We start from the raw sequence: 21,520 nt of genomic DNA, 5'->3' as shown, positions 1-21,520 counted from the left end.
ATCAGCCGCTTATATTCACCGTGCACATCACGAAGTATAGATATGAGGAGTCCGAACGGTATAGACTTTTTCGTCGCAGTCATGGTTCACAATTATATACAAAGCTAATAGTTCTCTTTTCTGCCACTGGCTGCGCTTGAATCACTAGTGACTCAATGTACGTTGGTTCGTGTTCATAGCATCACTTCGTGATAGCATCATTGAGACAATTTGTTTACATGACGTTCCTGTGTTTAGATACTTCGTGATTATTATTACACGTGAACACGTGCTGGTTTGTGAATCTTTAATTGAATTCAATTAAATTTAAAAATACATATTTTTAAACTTTGTCGAATGCGTTATCCATATTGTTAACTTTTATATGTATGTATACATTAATTTGAATTGGAACGTGATAGTATTATTTTTTCGAACTAATTTATTTGTTGAAAATTAGTAGTGTTAAAAAATGGGAAGGTGTTGTGCTATTCCAGGATGTTTTAGTGGCCGAAAGACTAGTGAGAAGGTAGAAAAAGTAGTTTTATTCAAAGCACCAAAGGTGAGTAATATCTTTGAAAAATATGTGTTATAAACAATTAATTTATAACTGATAGCCCAAAGATTTAAAAATATGTCATAATTTCTTGTATCTTGTGAAATATTGGCGGTGTCCATAGTATTGTAAGTATTTAAACGAGTTCACTAACGCATAGTGGCGCGCTCTATTGGCGCATGTTTGGTGCCCTAGATCGTGACCATTAATTTAACATGACGTTCGGACTCCTTATATCTATACTTCGTGGTGCACATAAACACATATGCACACGTATCTATTTAACCCTCAGCCTGAAACAAATAAATATTGGAAAGCTTAAACTGTTTTAGATCGCATTCAAATTAAATATAGAAATCTTTTCTTCTTTGACCAATGTCAATAATCTGTCTTACTTGTTGTGAATCAATCACATTGTGGCTAAGAAAGTGTGTGATTGAATCTGAAATTTACAACAATTTGTTTTTGGTGTTCGTTTTACTTTTAAGAGCATATTTTTGAAGTACGGTGTAAATTGCTGCCTTTGAAAAAATCCATATCTGTGCACAATTGTGTGTGATCGCGAAGAAGAGTTGCGATTGGAACAAAAAGCAAAGGCATTAACTTTCAAAATTAGAGTGTTATTTTGTGACCAAAATCGCTAAGCATAGTTTGCTACCATCGTCACGTATTAAGTGGTTTTGTCGATTTTAAAATTCAAGAATTGATTTCCGGTGAAAGTTATAGTTTTATATATTCTTCCTTAAAAATAAACCAATTCTAAATCAGTTTGCCTAGGTATATTTATTTTCATTCTTGTAACCCAATGGGAAGCCTATATTATACGTGGAATCAATACCAATAAGGCGACGCACAGTGGCTTCCAGGCCCCCTCTATTCGACAAAATGCGCGGGGTGGCCACGGGCTGGATTCCAATTTTGGCGCGGCACGTCGGTAATTTGTCGTAGTCTGTTAGTTCTGGTTCATCAGTCTTTGTGAACAAATAAGGAAGCTGTTGATCTACAAGTGAAGTATCCTCAATAAAATAACTATAATAGTATAATAATTATAATAATATAAATTGCCATGAACTAAACGAAGCCATGCGGGTTGACCAAAACAGAACCAAAACGTGCAGCAACAGCGAGCGGTGTCACACCATGTTCTAACATATAAATTTATCTACAGTACGGTGAATCCGTTAAAAAAACACACAAACTAAACTAAACCTAAAAAAATATATTACAAAACGATACAAGTATTAAATCCAAAAATGGAAATCAGTGACTACATTAATATATTAAAAATTAATCAGAAATTAAATATAATACTACTGCAAAGCAACATGAAATATTATCAAAATACTGATATATTAATTGTAGATTAAAATTGCGAGTACTGTGGATACCCAATGTATCTACTCAATTCTTGATTGGGAGTGTTATCAAGTGATTATTCATTATAAAATAGCTGTGCAGCGGGGCATGCATGTTTCAATGTGTCGCGTGCCAGCCACTTTGGGTGGGGCCGAGGCACGTTTATTCATTTCATTCGCTCTCTTTCTCTTTCGACTCTCCTTGGCAGTTGATTTTGTTTGATTGCTGACTTGGATATCTGTCTTTTTCTTCACCTTTTGTGGTGCAGTGTCTGCTGTTTCTACTTACGGATTTTGTATGAAATACCGGTATTTCCAGACGGATATATACCGTCCGCTATTCCTTGTGAGTAAAAATACTAAAATACTAGTAATACCGATATTTTAGAATGTTTGGAGTTTACAATTCATTATACAATAAATTTTGTATACATGTATATATTTTATTGTAAAATTTAACGTAATTGATGACAAGAATCATTAAGTACCACATATTCCATTACATAAATAAAGATACATATAACATCAAATACATTTTTACACCTCAAATTCACATACAAAATACACAATAAACTAATCAAGAAAGTGCAGACAAACTTAATACAAGACAACAACATATGCAAAAACAACGGAATATACTAAACCACTTGCAACATATGCAATAAAATATACATCAGCAAAACCAACAGAAATATGGAAAGCAGATTCAAAGAACACACAAGCGCTATAAAAAATCCACACATATATCATTCACGCTATGCCAAACACATACTACAACACAACCACAAACACAATACAATAGAAAATATACATACAATACTAAAATCCTTTAAAGACAATCATCTAAACATTAAAGAAAACGTACTAGTACATAAACACAAATTAAAACAACTTATTAAATGAACTAATCAACTCCATACATGACACTATACATAGACCATTTAGCAAACTTCATATACCATATTGCTAGTAAAAATGCTAAAATACTACTAAAGTGTCTTTGGCGCGCAACGTTAGCGCTGCCCTGTGGCTTATTTTTTAAATAGTGGTTCAGCTAAATTGTTGACAAAAAACTATTCAGCAGCTTTCTACAAATTCACCTAGACATTTTTAAAACGTAAAGTTTATCAAAAGGCAGCAAGTTATGTAGTAGTTTTCATGTTTCAAATGTTTATGAGACAAATTTGTGGAGACTCTTTATCTGTACGAATTTGATCGCTGGCTTTAATTAAATTAAGAATTCCGGAATCGTTGGATATGAATCCATCATTATCATTTCCTCCATATGATTTTGATACAAAAGTAATAAACCTGATGGATTGATTGCAACCAAAAATTTTACTGGAAAACCAGATTTATAACTAGAATACATTAGAACTCTCTGTTAACTTCGCTCCAGTCGAACTCCCTGCTTGACAATGTCCTCGAATCAGATCACGCATGAGCACACAGCTTTCGGTGATCACGCTCGACCACATTATGGCAGATGATCGCGGTGTGTCGTCCGTTCCGTGTCCTCGTCTTCACCATGTCTTTCGTCGTTGGCGCTTGGATTGTCGGGTAGTCGACTATGGCTTCCACCACTTCCCGTGCGGCAATGTCGGCGGCCCTGATCCTAGGATTCGCGTCCTTTGCCCACCAGAAGTTGACCCCCTCGCAGCCGCCTCCTTCGATGGCTCTGACTTGGCAGAGAATGTCCTGCGCAACACCGCATCTGCCATTAACGAGAATGTCTAGTGCTACTCTCGAGTCAGACACGATGTTGACTTTGCGACCTGTAACAAAAATATTTGCGGCAGTATCGATAGCACATTTAATTGCTTGCAATTCGGCCCGGAGGACCGGGTATCCGTCTTGCAAGCGGAAACAAATTAACTCACCGTTTGGTTGTTGAACCGCTATTCCTATGGCGTCGTTTTTGCGCGCCGCGTTCGTAAAGAACCAGTCTTCCGATGACTCACCGTCTGGGACGGTTTTAAGTTCTTTCCAACGCGGTGTTGGAACCGCCGGATGCCACTTTTCCGCCGTTTTCATCCTGGGTTCGAGGTCGGGTGCATCCATCTGTACTGATTGTTCGTGCATTTGCCGCGCTTCGAGATGAAGTGGCATACACCCAGCCAGCACTTGGACAGACGCGTTCCAAGCAGAAATGGTCGCTGGGCAGCGGCCAAGTGCTTCCGTATACGCGAGTCCTTGGATTTCTCACCCCATATCTCCGCCGCGTACAGCAACGCTGGTTTTGCAGCTCGAAGATAGATTTTGCGCAGAACACGTGGGTGTGTATCCCATGTTCTGCCAATGATGGCCCGGATCTTGTGGCCAGCACTTGCAATCTTCCCTGACGTATTTCACGTGTTCAACGAAGTTCAACTTTTGGTCGATGATAACGCCCAAATACTTCAGTGACTCAGTGGGTGTCACGACAATGTCGCCGAGACGGATCTGGGGCTCCCTCAGTATGTTGGTCGCACTGGCAAACATCGCAGTTGTTTTGTGCGGCGCGTAATCCAGCTTGTGTTGATGTGCCCATTGACAGCCATGCAGTTTCAATCCGTTTTGTTGGCGGCCCTGTAATTACCAGGAGCTGGTCGTCCGCAAACGCCTGTTCAGATACCCGAACACCTGCCTCAAGTTGTACATTTCGTATTTCCTGAAACCAATCCTCCATAATTAAAAGCCAGAGAACGGGCCCCAAACAAAAACCTTGCGGACAACCCCGCGTAGTACCTACGGTAACCACTTGCGAGGAAACACTACGATGTTGCAAAAAACTAGAGATCGCTTGTGCCAGGTCGCCCGGGCAGTTGCTTTTCTCCAATAATTCGAACACCTTTGGGTACCACGCAGAATTAAACGCATTCTGCACGTCGAGTGCAACGAGTAACGAGTGTTGCTTCTGTACCTTTGCCTTACGTATGTGGCACACGGCCTGCTTTAGTGCATCGATAGTGCTCTTTCCCTTGCAAAAACCAAATTGGTTTTCAGAGAATTTGCAAGTCTTCTCTAACCAGAGGAGTTCGGGTCGTTCACCAGGTCCAAGTTTGCGGCTCCGATTAGGTCTTCTACGGCCGCGCCTCTAGTATCTACTAGTTCGCTACCCCACATAGCACTTTTAGCATTAAAGTCGCCGGCAATAATCACCGGACCTTTAATAACTTGCAGCAAACTTTGAAGCGTGCATGCAAGTGTGCTTATGTTGCCACTTGGCTTGGCGTAGATGCTAACCAGGACAATATTCTTTACCTTAACTGCCGTTAGTTCTTCGGAAGAGAACTGGCGCAACTCTATGGACGAATGTACTTTGCGGACTGCGATCGCTGCGTTGCTTTTTCCATACAAGTCCCATCCCGGATAAGTTTTTATTCGGTGGTATGGTTCTTGAAGGAACATAACATCCGTCTACGTGTTGCCATATTAGTCGCGGCTTTACCGCGACCAAGATTTAATTGGCAGCACCTTAATTCCATTGTGAAATTAATTCGTACCCACCCAATTCCGTTGTTCCGCGATCCGTCGCCTGTAGACCGCGCAATTAGTATTTGTGGCGCCATGTGCGCCCCCGGGTAGCCGCATATCCGCGCAGTTTGTGCATTTTACGGCTGTGGCTTTACACGCTGTATGTGCGTGCTTACCTACGCATCTTTTACAGCGCAGCGGGTGCTTTCACTTGGCGGCTGTATGTCCAAAGCGCCAGCAGTTATAACATTGCCGTGGCGCAATAAAGCAATCTAAACGATGCGCCGTCAGCCCAATGACGACGCATTCTTTTGCTACTGCCGCTTTACACGATGCCTCTGAGGCTTCGATTACTACGTTTTGACGACGTAGGTCATTGCCCCTGCAGCTACCGACCGCTTTATAATCACTATAATCCGGGTTTTCCCGGATTAGTGCTTCATTTACGGTTTCGTCGGTGATGCCGTTTACGACCCCATTAACTGTAAATGCGGGGTTTTGCCCGCACTTACCGCTAATGCCCGAAATTTTCAATATTTCGGCGCGTAGGGCATACCGCTGTGCTAGGTTAGTGGCCGTGGAGGTTTCGGCAGCTGCTGGGGTCGGTACTTGTACGACCGGCGCAGCCGTCTGCGTCGTCGCATCCCTTGCCCGTTTGATGATGGGCTGGGGCACCGCTTTGGTCATTGCCTCGGCTGGTTTGTCCCAGGATGCGACAATGCCCCGAATATCTTCGAGGCACTTTGTTATTTGGGCTTGGTCACCTCTGGTGACCGTCACCCGGCTGTCGCGCACTTTGAGTGCCGCTCCGGCGATGGTATCCAAAAGCTAAAAAGCTTTTGGGCATCTGCTTCGTCGACGGCGGCACTCTCGACACTTTCCACACTTTGTTTCACACACTTTGCGCCTGTTAGCGCATCGGCATACGCACTTACACTAACACTAGCACTTTTCACTTCTAACGGCACTGCACTCAGCACCACCACACACTCACTGTCAAAACCTTTGCTTTGCCATCGGAGACAGTTTTTGCACCAGGGCAAACACTTTGGCGCGTTTTGCTACGCGCACGATCACTTTCACACTCACTCGCTTCACTAGCTGTGAATGTAGTTCACGCGTGTTCTCGTCGCCGGGCATGACCGCGCCTCAGGTATAAAACCGTGCGACGCTAATCCTACCGATCGTAACTTTAGAGAGCACTCGCTGGACACGTCCGCTCGCTTCGGCTGCTCGACTCGAACTGGGTTATTGAGGATTAGGATTGCCGCTTCTTTATCCTTCCTCATCGACGCTGCTATTTTGGAGATCGCAGCCGATCTCCCTTTAGAAAGCCCAACCTTGATGGCCCCAGCAGCCGTCTTGGGCTTCTCTTTTGTCGCTTTGAGCGACTTGTCTCTTGTCGTATTCCCTGCCTTTTTCTGTGGTGCAGGGTCCACCTTCTTTATGGTTGGTGCAAGCAAGTTGGTGCTCTCGCGAGCCACCTTAAGGCGAGCAACCAGCATCGGTGTCTCCTCGTCCTTAAGGATAAACGCCTTCCTTAGCGACGCAATTTCCTCACGGAGCTGCGCCGCTAATTCCGGCCTCGTAACCTTCGATTTGGCTTCGAGTTCGAAGGCAATTGCCTCCAAACCCGTCAGCCTGTCGGACAGCCTACAGGCCTGTTTAGTCCGACTCACGGGGGGCGTTTCGCCTACGGATGTCGCCATCCTTAGGCCCCACGCCACCGGTTGGGCTTGCGGTCACGTGACCTATATACCTTTTCGAGAACTCACTGTCCCTGCGTTCAAACGTTTAAGATGTATCTCCGTTCGACCTGCAGAGCAGGAGCTCAACCACCTCGTCAAGGTCGGCAATCCCTGGGGTATTTTGAGCAGTGTTCAAAATAGCTATACGCATATATCGCAGAAGAGGCCACTCTTAAACACGTGGCCCCACACAAGATCGTATATGCGACGAATCTTGTGCCCCCGGAGGGGGTTATGAGGGACATCCAAAGTTATTCATAAACCGCACCTAAGTTCGTGCTTTTAATCGGCGTGTTTGGCAATAACTCGAATCATCTTCACGGCCCAGTATTACTAAGCCGTGTTTTACCAGTGCTTTTAATGCATCCTAGATATCTAGTCGACCGATACATTAGTGCACACTAGTCAAGCGACTATCTACCTACGCCGCAACCCCCACGACTTCCCCTCCTTTCGAGGACCGTCCATAACCCGGGATTTTCTGGGTAACCCATGGTAACGGTATGTTATTTCAATTGCGTGCCGCTGGCGCAAATCATGAATCGCGACGCCCGCCGACTGCGCGTTCATTCACTACCTGTTGGTCCTGTGCGTACAAACAGCTCCAGGTGTTGCTAGCGTCGACTACATAAGTTTGCCAAAACTTAAAATCTAGAACTACCCATAAGGTATTAAGGCCAGAAACATCTAGCCAGGTAGCCTATGTCGCGTAGGGTGCCCCAAGAAGTTGCGAAGACTCTTTCCAGAAACATGTACTCCGATGCCTCAGTGTCCATGGTTCGCCATTATGTGAGTAATGCCAAGGCATTTGCCCACTTCGGCTAAGTCCCTTAGGGTATAATGCAAATTTTTAGAGCATTGAGTCGAAGCGAATAAGTTCTAAGTGAATCTTATTGCAGAAGGACTCAAGCTCTGAGTACATGTTTGCGCTTCTAATCTCTTCCCAGTCGCCTGTTTGGAGAATGCGCAGTAGTTCAACGTGCGTTGCACGATGTACTTCGGTTTGTGCACATCGGAAAACCGCGTGGGCTACCGTTTGTGTTTCAATATTTGCACAGGGACAAGACGGATCCACGTCCCTGTTCAACGTCTCTTTGTAATAGTGCCTTAAGGGTCCGTGCCTGGTAAGGATTACCGTGACACTCCTTCCAGGAACATACTTGGACGCAAGGCGCTCATGCACGTTCCGCCAGAGCCTATGTGCATATCGTTCAGAATCATGTGTCGACACCCATTGGCGTTGCCAAGTGTCGTACACATCCGACTCTATTTCTCTGCGGTGGTCAGCCGAGAGTTTGGTTCCGGTATCTACGCGAACCTTAAATTGCATCATGTGCTTTCTAATTAATAATTCGGCGGGCAAAACTCCACATAGTAGTGGTAGTAGGTGCCCCGGCGTAGTTGAATTCGCTCTTGCTATTGCAATCAACGGTTTCCTTTGAGCACTTTGGAGCCTTTGAATATGCTTTGCATTTAGTCTTTGGCCCCACGTCGAGCTACAATATCTAAACATGGGTTCAATTACTGCTCGATAGATCAGTTGTTTAGTCCTTCCGGTAAGTGCTCCTTTTAGCTTGGCCATCCGAGCAAAGGCAAAGAATGTCTTTGTGGATGTGTCGCAAATTTTGCCGACATGCGCATTGCTGCGTAGCCCTTCCTCCAGCAACACCCCTAAGTACAGAAACTGTTTGACACTAGCGAGGCTCTTTTCCCCCAGTTTGATTACCGGAGGTCGTTTCATGTCAAGTTTACCTTTAAGCAACATAATTTTCGTTTTTGGGGCTGACACTTCAAGCTTGTTGTGCTTGCACCATCGATCCAGCTTATCGACTGCCCCTTGTGCTTTGATTTCTAGCTTTTTTCTAGAATTGCCTGCTCTAAGAATGACTCTGTCATCTGCATAGTCAATTTGTTTGTCGCCCAACTTTTCACAGTCGTCAAACACTAGGTTCCATAGCATGGGGCCTAGCACCGATCCCTGCGGGCAACCTTTTGTGACCCACTTTTTCACACTTTTATTCTTTTTATGCATGACAATCCTCCCCACAAAATAGTCTTTGAGGATGTCGTACAAATTCTGTGGGCACTTTCGGTGCCGTAGTGACTTGATGATTGCGGGCCACCACAAATGATCAAAAGCGCCGCTTATATCAACAAAAACGCCTAGCACGTACTTTGCGTCAGATTCATCTACATACTTGTACAGTTCATGAACTGCATGTTCAGTAGACCTGGCGGCTGTAAAGCCGAACTGAGTTGGTGATGTCATGTAAGCTCTTTGCCCATCTTCATCACTATAAGTTTCTCGAGTATTTTGCCTAGCACAGCTAGGAGGCAAATAGGCCTGTAACTTTTTGGCAAACTAGGATCTTTATCCAGTTTTGCAAGTATAACTAGGAGGCCTAGTTTCCATGCGTCTGGAAATTTACCATTCACCAAACAGGCGTTGAAAAGTTCGAGCAATTCCTCTTTAATGTTAGTATACACGGCCTTGATTATTTCAGCAGTAATGCCGTCATAGCCAGGGGCCTTTCTGTTCTTAAGGCTTGCGATGGCCGAATCAAGCTCTTCCCCGGTGAATCGCGTGCAATTCTTTGCGTTTCTGTACGAATGTACTTTTTCCCGCAGTTCTGCCTACTCATCTGAGTCCAAGTTTGGGTCATCGTCCGCAATAAGTGCGTTCACGATCGTTTCGAACGTTTCCGCTTGCGTGCTAGTGTATGTACCTTCTTTATTGAGGACGGTGTACGGTGCAGACCGACGCTTCAGTTTCCCCATTTCCATTTTATAGTAAAACCCAAAGGGGTTTGAGCAGCTTTCAACAGTTTTTGCAACTAGCAATTCCAGGCTGGTGTGCCTGGCCTTCCTGATCTCATGTCGGTATCTATTTCGAAGTTCGCTGTATTCTTTCTTTCGCCTTCCTTTCAGCTCGACGGCGCTAGTTCTCTGCAACTGCCCTCTCTTCCGGAAGACCTTCAAACGAAGATCATCCAGTTGTTTAGACCACCAGAGATTCGTTATACGTGTTCGAAGTTTTACCTTCGGCACGCAACTATCTCTAGCGGATACTAATGCAAATTAGTATTAGTAGTAGCGAGATGTTCGGGTTCTTCGCTCTTTTCAATTTGGGCAAGCATTTCGAGAGTTTTCTCATTGTACTTGTCCCAGTCCGTCTTAGAATACTTGTATTTATATACCGCCCTCTCGGTATTGACATGACGTTTGTTGCCTAACTGAAAATGGATTGGTCTATGATCGCTCGTGCACCATTTTGCGTCTTCAACCAGCCACGAGTGGGCATCATTCAATGCTAAAGCACTTACGAATGTTACGTCTATATTTGATTGGCCATTTGGGCCATTGAAAGTACAATGGTGCCAGGTTCATTCAAAATGTAATAATTGTGTTCTTGGATGAGATTTTCAACCTGAGATCCGGCATGACACGATGTGTCACAGTTCCAGAGTTTTGAGATGTAGTGTTGGCGGTCGTCACCGAACTGCCAATACATACTCACGAGGACGTAGGAGTTTCCCCCGTGATCAATACGGACGCACACAATGTGTGAATCCGATATCTCTGATAGGTGTAAAACACTTATCTCATGGTTAGCTACGATAATCGCAGCTTTGGCTTTTCCTTTTCCTAAAACTTTCATAGTTTGCATCGAAAAGGGCATGCCATGTGCATTCACATACGGTTCTTGGAGAAGAAGCAGGTCAAACCCATGCGACTCCATCCTTTCCCGTATCTCATCCAGAACAACTTTTGCTCCTCCACAGTTGAGCTGTAGGACGTTTAACATTGTAAGGCAGTAGCGTTTGCCAACTCGTAGTCACCTACGTAGCCAACTTTACCGATATATTGCCTTCGGGCAATGTGATAGCTTGGGCAGACTATCGTATTCTTCACATTGTGGGAGTGTGTTCGGCCTGCTGCCTTGCACGCTCCACATTTCGCTGGCCTTCACGGTTTGGGCACTCGCTTGATTTGTGTGCTTGGGCACAGTGCCCACAAACTTCTTTTTGGGAACGGCACCATTTGGTTGGGTGTCCATACCCCTGACACTTCATACACCTTCTGACGACGACGTAGTCGCGGACTTGGAAGGACTCCCAGCCGCAGTAAACGCGCCCCAGGCGTGCGAGTGCACATTTCCACATTTAGGATAATGTGGCGGTTTTTATTCTTTAGGCTTATTTCAAACGCAACTGCTGCTATTGCATTTGGCCTGGGCTCCTCGCGCCCTTCTTTTTCTGCTACCTGTATATTCACCAGACGCAGTAGATTCTCGTGGCTTACTGACTCCGGGATGTTCGCTACAATCATCCTCAGAGTCAGCTTCTCCACTTCCTTGACTTTCAATCCATGCTTCTTAAGGTCCATGGACCGTAACCTATTTGCCTCTTCGGGGTTTGTGCAATTGATAATCACACCGGTTTTCCGGTGTGATCGCATGCGTACGACCCTGAAGCCTTCTTGCTCAGGGTCAATCTTTGCCAGCCTCTTCCTGGCCTCGTCCGCGTCACCGCCATCTTCCGCGACGATGAGGATTGCCGCTTCCTTTTCTTTCCTCATCGACGCAGCTATTTTGGAGATCGCAGCCGATCTCCCTTTGGGAAGCCCAACCTTGATGGCCCCAGCAGCCGTCTTGGGCTTCTCTTTTGTCACTTTGAGTGACTTTTCGCTTTTCTTATTCCCTGCCTTTTTCTGTGGTGCAGGGTCCACCTTCTTTATGGTTGGTGCTTGCACCAACCTACTTTCGCGCGCCTCCTTAAGGCGAGCGACCAACATTGCGGTCTCCTCGTCCTTAAGGATAAACGCCTTCCTTAGCGACGCAATCTCCTCACGGAGCTGCGCCGCTAATGCCGGCCTCGTCACCTTAGATTTTGCTTCGAGTTCGAAGGCAATTGCCTCCAAACCCGTGAGCCTGTCGGACAGCCTACAGACCTGTTTCGTCCGACTCACGGGTGGCGTTTCGCCTTGGGATGTCGCCATCCTTAGGCCCCACGCAACCGCTTGGGTTTGCGGTCACGTGACCTATCTACCTCACTCTCCTTGCACTGTTCAACCGTTTAAAATGTATTACCGTTAGACCTGCACAGGAGCAAACCTGAGCAGGAGCCCAACCACCTCGTCAAGGTCGGCAATGCCTGGGGTATTTTGAGCAGTATTCAAAATCGCTGAAATCGCAGCAGGTCTCCAAGGTGAATAGCCTCTAGTCGATAGAATAATGTAGGTAAGGGAAGTCGGCAAATTCGATCCGTAACTTCGGGATAAGGATTGGCTCTGAGGGTCGGGGCGCGTCGGGCTTGGTAGGGAAGCGGGTTCTGGCTGACGTGCCGGGCCTGGGCGAGGTGAAACCGTTTCGGCGGCAAATCTTTTTTCGGTCCCGTGCCTTGGCCTCCCGCGGAACTTCCTTGCTGTGAGGCCCGTGCCGGCGCGGCAACGCGTGCAGGTGCGTGTGTCCTCTTCGGCCGCCATTTAACGATCAGCTCAGAACTGGCACGGACTTGGGGAATCCGACTGTCTAATTAAAAAAAAGCATTGCGATGGCCCCAACGGGTGTTGACGCAATGTGATTTCTGCCCAGTGCTCTGAATGTCAACGTGAAGAAATTCAAGCAAGCGCGGGTAAACGGCGGGAGTAACTATGACTCTCTTATAGCGCGCCCCGCCTCAACCACAGCCACTTGTGACTGTGGGCGAGTCTTTGCCACCAAACGGGGTTTAGCGGCTCATCACCGCTTTTGCGTTACACGGCGTGGAGCTTCCACTTCTTCACCCAAGTGCGAGGTCTGCGATGCTGAATTTGCTACCGTTGAGGGAGTAAGTCAGCATATGAGGATGAGACATCCCGCAGAATACAACACTCAAAACGCTTTGGGGACCGAGCACAAACATCATCGGTGGTCTCCGCTGGAGATATCGCATATGGCGCTGCTTGAAGCTCGTTGGAACGGAGAGTTGCGTCATATCAACAAGTATCTGGTAACACAGATGAACGGTCGGCCTCTGGAGTCTCTTAAAAAGAAACGCCAGAACGCTGAATACCGTTCCCTTGTTGCACGATACCGAAGCGAGATCGAAGAAGCGATGGGTGATGACGAGGTCTTTGAGGCCCCGTCGGACATCAGATTGAACGTGGTTCCGCCCTCACCTCCTTCCGCGCCCGTGGACGGCGTTATTGAGGAATTCTCAATTTTGGAAGGAATGGGGGTATATGGGCCTCCCCGCTCCGCGCCACCCGTGCTAACTTCTGAAGACAGGAGTACCGATATCTTGCGAAGCAGGTTCATCGAAGTCCTCGTGGCTTCGCATGAACGAGAGCTTCTAGACATTCTGTTCCGCTCGCGCGATGACGCGATCAAAGCAATCGACCTGATGGTGGCGGAAATAATTTCTCCACGTCAGGCGACAGTTTCGAACACCAACGCCTCGGCCGGGGGCAGCAATTAATTCTCATGCTGCTCCTTCCAAACGTGCCGAGAAGCGGAGGTCCAGAGCTCACCTGTACAAATTATCTCAATCTTTGTACAGTACTGACCGAGCAAGACTTGCAAGGTGCATCCTGGATGACACTCCCTGGTCAGCGACGGCTTAATTTCCGTAGAGGCAATAGAGTCTACGTACTCTCCTTTGTTCGAATGCCCTAACGGAGGGAAAAGTCCCGTGTAGATCACAACACAGTTAACTGCACCAGTATAATTGAGGAACATCTTCTCGAACTCAACGGCCCAATACAAAATTTTGAAATTCTAAACGCCTTAGCGACGGTAAAATCTCGTGCTCGCGGTCCCGACGGGATCACCTGCCGCAGGTTGACCACTTGGGATGCCGGTAAGCGTCAGTTGTGTTACAACTTGATGTATTATTGGAGCTACATTCCAAGCGCGCTTAAACTTTGTCGAACCACATTGATCCCTAAAACTCACGACCGACTGGATAACATCAATAATTGGCGGCCCATTACTGTGGGATCAATGTTACTCAAAATTTTTCTAAATTATTGTTGAAAAGATTGCACACGGTGCCACTCCATCGCGCTCAAAAGGCTTCACCACCGACGACGGCGTCATGTACAATAACGCGCTCCTAGACTCCATCATTAGAGCTAGGCGCACAGCGTGCCGCCCTTATACCATCCTCTCGTTAGATTTGAGACGCGCCTTCGACACAGTCGAACACTCCGCCATAGAGCGGGCCTTGCAAAGCAAGGGCATTTCGGGCAATTTAGCTAACTTCGTCTACGAATCGTACCGAGAGTGCAGTACAACCGTGTCGTGTGGGAAGAACACCTCACGCCATTTGGCATTAAGGCGTGGGGTAAAACAAGGCGATCCTCTTTCGGCAATTTTATTCAATTTAGTTCTAGATCAATTCCTTAGCAGTCTACCAGCCGACTGTGGGATTAATCTAAATGGCGAAAACATCCCGTGTTTGGCTTACGCGGATGATATCTTGCTTTTGGCGCCCACGAAGAGAGCTCTCTTTTTGCTGCAGAAGGCACACGATTTCTTTAGTTCTCAGGGCATATCCCTGAATGTCCAAAATGCTCCTCGCTAATCGTTGAGACAGTGCCTCGTGCGAAAAACTTGTTGCCCGCACGGAACCGTTTTCTCCTTAGGAGGAACCTATATTAAAACCATCTCCATAGACCACTTCAAATACCTTGGTGGGTACTACAGTTGCTTCGGCAGCCGGCAGCCCACGAATGCGTTATTCCATCTTGAATGTAAGCGTCTGTGTAAAGCCTCACTTAAGCCGTCGCAGAAATTATACATAGCAAAGACCTATCTGTTTCCGCGCGTGTTGGCTCGCCTGCAGCACCTTCGGGTCAGTAAGACGATTCTTGCGCGTGCGGATTACATTCTCAGATCCATGATTAAGTCTATTCTCCACCTCCCCAAAACTAGTCCGAATGCATACTTGTATGCTTCGGCTAGGGACGGGGGCTTAGGTCTTCCCCATTTTGCGACTTCAATTCCATCTATTATGTATAAGCGATTGGAGAACTGCCTGTGTTCTGCTTCTGGAAAGCCTTTCTCGGAAGCGTCTTTTCGAACGGCACAGGACAGATTTCTTGCAATTGCAGGGGGTGTCATAAATTCTAAAGTTGCACATAAACGTCAATTGGCCGACAACCTGGAAGCAAGTTACAGCGGTAACGGCGCAGCAGGTCTCCAAGGTGAATAGCCTCTAGTCGATAGAATAATGTAGGTAAGGGAAGTCGGCAAATTCGATCCGTAACTTCGGGATAAGGATTGGCTCTGAGGGTCGGGGCGCGTCGGGCTTGGTAGGGAAGCGGGTTCTGGCTGACGTGCCGGGCCTGGGCGAGGTGAAACCGTTTCGGCGGCAAATCTTTTTTCGGTCCCGTGCCTTGGCCTCCCGCGGAACTTCCTTGCTGTGAGGCCCGTGCCGGCGCGGCAACGCGTGCAGGTGCGTGTGTCCTCTTCGGCCGCCATTTAACGATCAGCTCAGAACTGGCACGGACTTGGGGAATCCGACTGTCTAATTAAAAAAAAGCATTGCGATGGCCCCAACGGGTGTTGACGCAATGTGATTTCTGCCCAGTGCTCTGAATGTCAACGTGAAGAAATTCAAGCAAGCGCGGGTAAACGGCGGGAGTAACTATGACTCTCTTACGACGGGATCACCAGCCGCAGGTTGACCACTTGGGATGCCGGTAAGCGTCAGTTGTGTTACAACCTGATGTATTATTGGAGTTACATTCCGAGCGCTCTTAAACTTTGTCGAACCACATTGATCCCTATAACTCATGACAGACTGGATAACATCAATAATTGGCGGCCCATTACTGTGGGATCAATGTTACTCAAATTTTTTCAAAATTGTTGTTGAAACGATTGCACACGGTGCCCATCCATCGCGCACAAAAAGGCTTCACCACAGACGACGGCGTCATGTACAATAACGCGCTCCTAGACTCTATCATTAGAGCTAGGCGCACAGCGTGCCGCCCATACACCATCCTCTCGTTAGATTTGAGACGCGCTTTCGACACAGTCGAACACTCCCATTTTCGGGGCCATTTAGCTAACTTCGTCTTCGAATCGTACCGAGAGTGTAGTACAACCGTGTCCTGTGGGAAGAACACCTCACGCCATTTGGCTTTAAGGCGTGGGGTTAAACAAGGCGATCCTCTTTCGGCAGTTTTATTCAATTTAGTTCTAGATCAATTCCTAAACAGTCTACCAGCCGACTGTAGGATTAATCTAAATGGCAAAAACATCCCGTGTTTGGCGTACGCGGATGATATCTTGCTTTTGGCGCCTACGAAGAGAGAAGCTCTCTTATTACTGCAGAAGGCACACGATTTTTTTAGTTCTCAGGGCATGGCCCTGAATGTCCAAAAATGTTCTTCGCTAATTGTTGAGACAGTGCCTCGTGCGAAAAAACTTGTTGCCCGCACGGAACCGTTTTTCTCCTTAGGAGGAACCTCTATTCAAACCATCTCCATAGACCATTTCAAATACCTTGGTGGGTACTACAGTTGCTTCGGCAGCCGGCAGCCCACAAATGCGTTATTCCATCTCGAATGTAAGCGTCTGTGCAAAGCCTCACTTAAGCCGTCGCAGAAATTATACATAGCGACGACCTATCTGTTTCCGCGCGTGTTGGCACGTCTGCAGCACCTCCGGGTCAGTAAGACGATTCTCAGATCCGTGATTAAGTTTATCCTCCACCTCCCCAAAACTAGTCCGAATGCATACTTGTATGTTTCGGTTAGGGGCGGGGGCTTAGGTCTTCCCCATTTTGCGACTACAATTCCATCGATTATGTATAAGCTGTGTTCTGCTTCTGGAAAGCCTTTCTCGGAAGCGTCTTTTCGAACGGCACAAGACAGATTTCTTGAAATTGCAGGGGGTGTCATCAATTCTAAAGTTTCACATCAACGTCAATTGGCCGACAACCTGGAGGCAAGTTACAGCGGTAACGGAATCCGACAGGTCGGGAATGCCAAACGTGGGTCTCACTGGCTACAACAGCCACCGAACAACTGGTCGGCTGAGACTTACGTACGAGCAGTACAACTGCGTGGGAATTTACTTTCCACCGTTGGCATTCCATCTAACCCACCTGACGCGAGGAAATGCGGTGGCTGCCAGAAGGTAGAGAGCCTGTCGCATGTTGTTCATGGCTGCTATATAACTCACGCAGCTCGAATCGCTAGGCACGACCACATTTGCTCTCTAGTCTCTAAATTTTCGCGGAAAGCCGGGTGGGCAATTGAGAAAGAGCCGCAAATCCGCTTACCGGATGGGTCTCTACGCAAACCAGATCTTCTACTCTCCAATGACCAGCTCGTAGTCGTCTGCGATGTTGGTATCTATTGAGAAGGAAAAAGGGACATGGAAACTAGCTTTGCCGAAAAGTTAGCGGTTTATAACACCGAGCCTTTCATTGCTCAAATTCAACACCGTTTCCCGGCGAAACAGGTTATCGTGCATCCGTGCGTTTTAGGTGCCCGCGGAAGTTTAGCTAAATCTAATAGAACTCTTTTCGAACTTCTTTCGATCAGTTTAGCGGATCAGACCAATTTAATTCACGATGTCATCGTTGGCCTGCCACCGCTCCTTTATGAAGAGAGTGCGGTGCCGTAGCGAAGTTGGTGCAGGAGCCGGCTCTTGACTAGAATATTTGATTTACGCTATTTACAATTTATTCTAACCGTAATTTCTGTTCTAGTAAACCAAAATTTAGAAGCCATTTTCATCAGGCACCGGTCCAAATTACCATCTTTTATTGTGTACGGGGGTGACGGGTACGAAGCGAGTAGAATTCTCGGCTTGTTGAATGAGTTACCCTGTCCTCCAACTATTCTCACCTACCACTGGGAACAACTGTAGTGGAAATGCGCGGAGCCAATTTACGTGGTAAATAGGCAAATGATGATCAAGCGCGTGAACTCTTCGGAGTTTGCATGTTCTGCGCAAAAATCTGATAGCCAAATGCCTCGTCATCCAATTAGTGACACGCATGAATTGATTAACGAGATTCCCACTGTCCCTACCTACTCAGTTCGAGTCGAGCAGCCGAAGCGAGCGGACGTGTCCAGCGAGCGCTCTCTAAGTGTTACATTCGGTCGGAACGCGCGAATCGAGAAGTGTGAGTTCTGGTGTGAGAACGCGCGTCACCGACGGCCGCAAAACACCTAGTGATGTGACAAGTGCGACAGGTAAGTACGCGAGTGCAAGCAAGTGCGTGAGTGCAAGTGCAAGTGCGAGCGCGAAAGCCGGTCCGAAAAGCGAGTGTGTAGTGGTGCTGAGTGCAGTGCCGTTAGAGGTGAAAAGTGCTAGTGTTAGTGCTAGTGAATACGCCGAAGCGGTAACAGGCGCAAAGTGCAATAAACAAAGTGTTGTAGGTGACGAGCGAGCCACCGCCGACGAAACGGATACCCAAAAGCTCTTTAAGCTTTTGGATACCATCGCCGGAGCGGCCCTCAAAGTGCGCGACAGCCGGGTGACGGTCACCAGAGGTGACCAAGCCCAAATCTCGAAATGTCTCGAAGAGATTCGGGGCATTGTCGCATCCTGGGACGGACCGACCGAGGCAACGGCCAAAGCGGTGCCCCAGCCCGTCGTCAAACGGGCAAGGGATGCGACAACGCAGACGGCTGCGCCGGTCGTGCAATCCACGACTCCAGCAACTGCCGAAGCATCCACGGCCACGGCATCCACGAGTGCCCAAACGCCCGTAGAGACCGGCAAAGCTAAGAAGAAGAAGAAGAGGAAGCGGAAGAAAAAGCGAAAGCAGGTGAGTACTACTAATTCTAGTGCGCTTAATGTTTCAGCGGCAGCTAGCATCAGCAGCCCCGGCGGCAGCAGCAGCCCCAGCCCGGCGGCAGCAGCAGCCCCAGCGACGGCAGCATCACCGGCGGCGACGGCCCACCGGCGGCAGCGGCCAGAGGCGGCGATTGGACGACGGTGACGTCCAAGAAGACGCAAAGGCAGCTGGAGGCCGACGCCAAACGTAAGCAAAAAGCCAGGGAGCAGACCAGACGATTCGTGGAATCAGGTAAGTTCCCCGTTTTAATTGTTTCTGGTGACGGAAATCCAGCGAGGATATTATTCGTGGTATCTCGAAAATACCACTCGGTTCGGTTAATAGGCCCGCCCGCAGCACCGCTCCAACGCACTCAGGGAAGGTAGTAAGTACGGCTACTAACCAGACACAGTGGGATGCCCTGCGCGTCGAAATATCCAAAATTTCAGGTATTAGCATTAAGTGCGGGCAAAACCCTGCATTTACCGTTAATGGGGTTGTTAACGGCATCAGCGACGACGCCGTAATTGAAGCACTAATCCGGGAAAACCCGGATTATAGCGACTACAAAGCGGTTGGTAGCCGCCGGGGCAATGACCTACGTCGTCGGAACGTAGTTATCGAAGCGTCGTGTAAAGCGGCGTTAGCAAAACAGTGCGTCATCATTGGGCTGACGGCGCATCGTTTGGTTTGTTTCATTGCCCCACGGCAATGCTGTAACTGCTGGCGTTTCGGACACACAGCCGCCAAGTGCAAGCACCCGCTGCGCTGTAAAAGATGCGGAGGTGAGCACGCACATACAGCGTGTAAAGCCACAGCCGTAAAATGCACAAACTGCGCGGATATGCGGCTACCCGGGGCGCACATGGTGCCACAAATACCAACTGCGCGGTCTACAGGCGACGGATCGCGGAACAACGGAATTGGGTGAGTACGAATTAATTTCACAATGGAATTAAGGTGCTGCCAATTAAATCTTGGTCGCGGTAAAGCCGCGACTAATTTGTGTTTCAGCTCCGCGGACAACACGCAGACGGATGTTATGTTCCTTCAAGAACCATACCACCGAATAAAAACTTATCCGGGATGGGACTTGTATGGAAAAAGCAATGCAGCGATCGCAGTCCGCAAAGTACATTTGTCCATAAAGCTGCGCCAGTTCTCTTCCGAAGAACTAACGGCAGTTAAGGTAAAGAACGTTGTTCTGGTTAGCATCTACGCCAAGCCAAGTGGCAACATAAGCACACTTGCATGCACGCTTCAAAGTATGCTGCAAGTTATTAAAGGCCCGGCGATTATTGCCGGCGACTTTAATGCTAAAAGTGCTATGTGGGATAGCGAACTAGTAGATACTAGAGGCACGGCCTTAGAAAACCTAATCGGAGCCGCAAACTTGGACCTGGTGAACGACCCGAACTCTAAGAGAGGTGTGAGAGATTCTCTCTACACGATAGTTCTGAAGGGTTAATTATATCGAAAGATATCAACCTTTTGTTTAAGAGTTACTCGATTGAAAGCTTTTTTTAAAATCTACGAAGTACATGCATGCAGGTTTATTAAACTCTAGCGACTTCCCTATACTTGTCGTATTCGGTATTGGGGCACCGGTATATGACCTTCCTTGCCTAAACCATTGCTCTTCTGCTGCTAGTATTGTTCGTTGTAACATTTTTGCCTATTTACGTAGTTCGTTGTGGATTCCATCTATTCCTGCTGATTTACGATTCTTTAACATTCCACTGATGACCTCCAGCTTGCCAAAATATTATGTCTATTCTCTATGGATGTTACATTTTGGTTCATTTTAAGTCAAGATAAGATCGAAGAAGATAGCGACAGTGATGAGGCAAAGACATTGAAGATCGAGATCAACAGAAGAGATACTACATGCTCAATTTGGATGACATAAGAATTATTTTTTCACGGATGAAGTGAACTTCAATGTGTTTATTTCTTTTATGGAATTTAGGATTCCGCGCCAACTTCACCGCACTTGCTTTAAAAGGCTCAACCACACTGCCTCTTTAGTGCGTTTGGGCGACGCCCGCAGATGGCCTGATGATGCCACAGTGTGGCGAAACAGGTCGCAGAGTGGTAAAAGTTTTAGTGAAACCCTTAAGGTTTATCATTTCTATCAACGATTATAATGGAGTTTCATCATAAGTGCCGCAACAATTCTGTTATATTTTACATGTAAGAACGAGTAGTAGCAATAGCCCTACTATTAGTCGACGTGTTATCAATATAATTAAAAAAGTATTGGTGTTAGGGAGTAGGACGTTCGAATCTCGTTCTGCCGCTGTTTGTGTAAAATATTATGGCATTTGTGGTGCGTATCAGAAAAGTATAAAAGAGGTACTAGATATGCTTTGGTCGGAGAACTTGGGGAACTCTCTACACACAAAATGTCAGTACGAAAGATGCTATACACGAAATCAAACTGCTGAGCAAACTTACCCAGAGTAGTACAATTTCAGAGGTGGTAGAGAAGAAGAAGAAGGAGAGGTAGTAAATGAAAGAAAAAAAAACACCTTTTTTTTTCGGAAACATTTAATAAATTCTAACAATAAATAAACAATTAAACCTTAAAATTACTTACACAGTACAAATGAAAAAATTGTTACAATTACATTATAATTT

The 21,520-nt window shown here is 46.9% G+C and overlaps 1 long non-coding RNA gene across 1 annotated transcript; it reads right to left on the bottom strand.

The window, feature by feature from the left end:
* Positions 1-2,312: 2,312 nt before the first annotated feature.
* On the bottom strand, positions 2,313-4,903 carry LOC135802393 (uncharacterized). Its single transcript, XR_010550543.1, has 2 exons — positions 4,793-4,903; positions 2,313-4,540 (listed from the first exon to the last, which is right to left on the bottom strand). It is a non-coding gene; the product is annotated as an uncharacterized lncRNA (long non-coding RNA).
* Positions 4,904-21,520: the final 16,617 nt, after the last annotated feature.

This window comes from Atheta coriaria, unplaced genomic scaffold, assembly GCF_025399875.1.
Source record: "Atheta coriaria isolate IRGN ID8LTWV9N9 unplaced genomic scaffold, Caltech_Dcor_3.1 hic_scaffold_17_pilon, whole genome shotgun sequence".
NCBI classification, from domain to species: domain Eukaryota; kingdom Metazoa; phylum Arthropoda; class Insecta; order Coleoptera; family Staphylinidae; genus Dalotia; species Dalotia coriaria.
This window is presented reverse-complemented; position numbering and strand designations above follow the sequence as displayed.